This window comes from Triplophysa rosa, unplaced genomic scaffold (assembly GCF_024868665.1).
Source record: "Triplophysa rosa unplaced genomic scaffold, Trosa_1v2 scaffold121_ERROPOS1305309+, whole genome shotgun sequence".
In the NCBI taxonomy this organism is placed as follows: domain Eukaryota; kingdom Metazoa; phylum Chordata; class Actinopteri; order Cypriniformes; family Nemacheilidae; genus Triplophysa; species Triplophysa rosa.
This window is the reverse complement of record NW_026634115.1, coordinates 171,970-176,228: the sequence shown is the minus strand read 5'-3', so window position 1 is coordinate 176,228 and position 4,259 is coordinate 171,970. Positions and strand designations below refer to the sequence as shown.

Here is a 4,259-nt window from a genome sequence, read left to right as displayed (position 1 = left end):
TGGTTACCAAAGAAATGCTTCTAAAGTTTTATTGCATCTCACCAATTTGTTGTTTCTACTTTGTCACATCCTAATGAGACACTAACCGAGCAAAATCAGCCGAGGACTGGCAGGCAGATTGAGTGTCTTCTCAACATCAGATGAAGATGCAGCAACCTGTAGAGAAAACACAATACATGGAAAAACATCATAAATTACTTCAATACATCAACTTGCATAAATTACTAGAGTGGAAAGAAAATGAAATACTCACGTCTGCATGCAACACAAGTCCATCTTCATGTTCCTGAAAATGGGACATCAGAAGATTGATAAGCAGGTGGGCCATCTCTGTGTTATCAGCCTGGGACAGAACATTCTTCATCTTTTCATTCTTTGATCCGTTCCTAAAATACTCAATGATGGCCTTTCCTCATTCTTTAATGGACATTTCGAATGCATTCACAGCATCAATGTCAGTGAGCAACTTAAAGTGGGCACAGATAGACATCTGGTGGAAGAGGTAAGGCCACAGGCTCCTAATCTCTTCAACTGAAGGTGCTGGTGTGGAATTTAATTGCTGACGCAAAAGACAGAATGAAGTCTCCATTAGTTTTCTTACTTCTTTTTTCTCTACACCAGCATTCCCCTCACGGCTATAAATGTCCAGTAGTTGCTTACGTTTAGTCTCTATTGTGTCCGATGTCTCTTCAGATGGAAGCTGTGGTTCAAATCTCACACAGCCATAGATGTCAGCTGGCCCTCTCTTGCATCCAGTGTTTGGCTTTGCTCTATGGCATACAAAGCTGCTCTCACGGTTCACATTTTCAACTCGTGCCTTCACTTGTAGGAGGAGTGATGTATATCCCCCTCCTATTAACAAGCCACTTGTAAATTTGTCTCCAAAACTGTTGGGATACTCTCTTACAATCTTTTGGCAGACTGTAAAACATTGAGGTCTTGTAGGGCAAAGTTCGAACCTGCGCATCTCATCAACCAGAATTCGTACCATTTGCCGCCTTTCAGCAGGTTTAGGCCTTTTTCCTGTAGAGATTGCTGAACGGATTTCAGGAGGCATCTTGTCCCAAGGGACTTGAAATGTTTCAGGCCACATCTTGGAAATGCCAGACATATGTGTAGAGTTCAGGTTTGGCCTGGCCGTCTCTGAGTGGGATGTAAGGTGAGATAGGCCACAGGTTGCACTTGAAAGAGAAGATGACGAGGAACATGCTGATGGACCAGGCACCGCTTCTAAATCCAGAGTAACTGATGAGGAACATGCTGATGGANGAGAAGATGACGAGGAACATGCTGATGGACCAGGCACCGCTTCTAAATCCAGAGTAACTGATGAGGAACATGCTGATGGATCAGGCACCACTTCTAAATCCAGAATAACCATCTCCGTTTCTGAAATGATACAAAGTATCAAAGCACACACTGATATACAGTTCAAAAGAATTAAGATCTTATATATTTCCCCTTTACCATATTACAAATCACAATTTTGTCATAAAATATTCTGACAGTCTTACAAAAAAGCACACATAAAGAACAAATTCCATGAAAACACTAGAGACTTAAACTATGGACAAAAAAAATGTATGAATTGATTTTGTTAGAAGTAAATGTTTTACATAACTAAGGTACATACGGTACATAAGACAAGGAATAAAATGTCTTCGTTTCATACCTGATTTAAACATTTGAAGAAGCTTTCTGACTTGAATTACAGGTAACATATTGTTAAGGTCTTCTTGCTGAACGTATTTGAGATCATCTTTGCATTGTAGTCCACAGCTTTGAAGGTTGGAAATGATCTGTTCCAGAATGTCTGATGACATAGTGGGCAATGCTCTAAGAATTATATCTTTAACTTCTTCAAGCCATGTATTCATTGTTCTACAGAAAATAGAAAAGAGTGGTGAAGAATTAGTGCAGGGATGCCACACACACTGTACTCAGGCAATGGGCAGTAATCCAACATATTCCTAAAATCCATACAAGACATTCTCTCTGCTGGTGTAATACTGTAAACTCCCATGTTCGGAAGGAAAAGAGCTTGATGCTCCTGAGTTACAAAGTGCATAGAGACACCCCGATGTATGAGAATTAGCTTGATTTTTCCAACAACAAGCCCATCATCAAGATCCCTGATCAATACAAACATGTTTTTTTTGTATTTTGTGCCTCTCACTGTAACATCATTGGCTACATCAGTGTTTGTAGGCTCAAAGTTCATAACTGAAACTGAGCGCCTGATGTCTTCACTGTAATCACCAGGATAAAACTCTGTGCTTTTCTCTACTTCAATGTCTTGTGGAAAGTAGCTGCCAGCATAAAGATATGCCTGAAGAAGCTGATGTTTCTCAGCGAGTGTTCCACATAGGTTCTTGAAGTTATGCGATTTTCGAGCACACTGTTTGAAATATGTATGTTTGCTCTCAAAGCGCAGTGTCCACAAACGAATTAGAGGGCCAAAATGAAAAATCAATTCAGGATAGTGACTGATAAAATGGTGTTTTGGTTTGAGTGGGTGACTGGGAAAAGATTTCCATCGGGTATGCAAATACTCATCAATTAGAACTTGTAGGTAAGCTATCTGACCAGCTGAAACAGCAGGTGCACATATAAGTTCCACCATTTCTCGTAGCTGCAAAACCAGCTGCCATGTCTCATTTTCAGATGGGTTTTCAATTTTGTCTCCAATCAAACCTGGCAACATCTTAAGAAAACACCAGTTTTGTACTGCATGACCAGAAAGTTTGTCACTTCCTGGAACAACATCACTGGGTTTGTTGTTAGCATCATTACCCAAATATGAAAAATTATTTATTCGCCGATTTAAATCCTGGTAAGTAAACAGCTTCTCCGTTGTGACAAAATGATTAATATACAAAGCTAAATCATATGATGCAACACCTTCAAAAATATCATGGCCAAGACAGGGGGGTAGCCCAGGCTGACATACATGAAAATAACTGAGGCAATTGAACACAGAGTCAAATTTGACACCTCCAGTTGAACTGGATGTAACATTGCTTGTCTGACTTTGAACAATATCCCTATAGGACTGTACAGTGCGTTTACTTCCTGTGGATAATGGATCTTTTTTAAATGTCTCCCTATCAATATTGCAGTATCTGCAAAAATTCAGACTTTTTGAGAAATTTTCCACAAATCCACCAATGTTATGGGAACCTAGATTATCCCCACAAATCGCTGATAAAGTTCCCCGGCATACTGCTCCATCAGGCAAAATAATGCCACTTACCTCAATGTCTTTAAGATCTTTGATGAGATGGCTAAAGACTTTCTCTTGACCAAAAAACCTGTAGTCCTGCTCCCTGCAAAGCAAAACAAGTTGCATCTGGTCAATGCGTGATCTATGATGTGGAGGAATGTCTGCAAGAGTTGCATATACACAAAGTAATTTATGCTTTTTCCTTCCAGATCCTAGAGGATTGGCTACTTCCAAAGCATCCTGATAAAGGATTAAGCTAAAGGATGATGCGTCAGTTTTGAGCAATTTATTTCCTGTTAAATTGCTGCCATCCCATACATCTTGAAGAACTTCTTGTGAATGGACACCAGAACACACATGTTTGCGATGTTCTCTAACTGTGTCTATTTGTAATAGAGAGCCAATTGTTTCTTTAATCGGAACATATTGAGCAAAACACTCTTTGCCTGCATCATTTGTCCCAAGACAAATTGGAACTGGTGCTACAAAGTTGAAGGTGTTTTTGAAAAATGTCTTTCTTCTCTGATCAGTTTTAAGCGTTTGTGAATTGCATGTCTGAAAAAGATTTTCACTTTGCAAAATTTCTATAATAGTATTTATGTCTGCTTCTGCAAGCTTCAATGCAGTCAACTTTTCTCTCAATTTAAAAAGAAGGTGTGACTGACTCATTTCCTGAATTTCCTGAAAGTGATCAACAATTATCTGAACGGTAGAGGATGGAAGCAGACATTTTGATTGCAATTTGAGATAAAATAGAGCAAGATGTCTTAAAAACAGATCCTCATCCACACTTTCAGCAAAGGTGTCTTGTTCCACATCATAATGAGCACTGCAAACCTGGGGCATTTCACAGAGCTGTTTGGGGCACCCGTACATTTCATGAGGAAATACAACTGAATCAACCAGGTTTAACTCGGAACAATCACGGTGTTTCCTAGACAAATGTGCTGTAAAAGTGGTCACAACTGAAAAAGTTTTGCCACATTGCTGAAACGGACAAGAAATATTCCTCCCCTCTCTAATGTGTGTTTTAAGA

The 4,259-nt window shown here is 39.5% G+C and overlaps 1 long non-coding RNA gene across 1 annotated transcript; it reads right to left on the bottom strand.

The window, feature by feature from the left end:
- Positions 1-1,280: 1,280 nt before the first annotated feature.
- Positions 1,281-3,321, bottom strand: LOC130549469 (uncharacterized). Its single transcript, XR_008962204.1, has 3 exons — positions 3,254-3,321; positions 1,673-1,881; positions 1,281-1,389 (listed from the first exon to the last, which is right to left on the bottom strand). It is a non-coding gene; the product is annotated as an uncharacterized LOC130549469 (long non-coding RNA).
- Between the last annotated feature and the right edge of the window lie 938 nt (positions 3,322-4,259).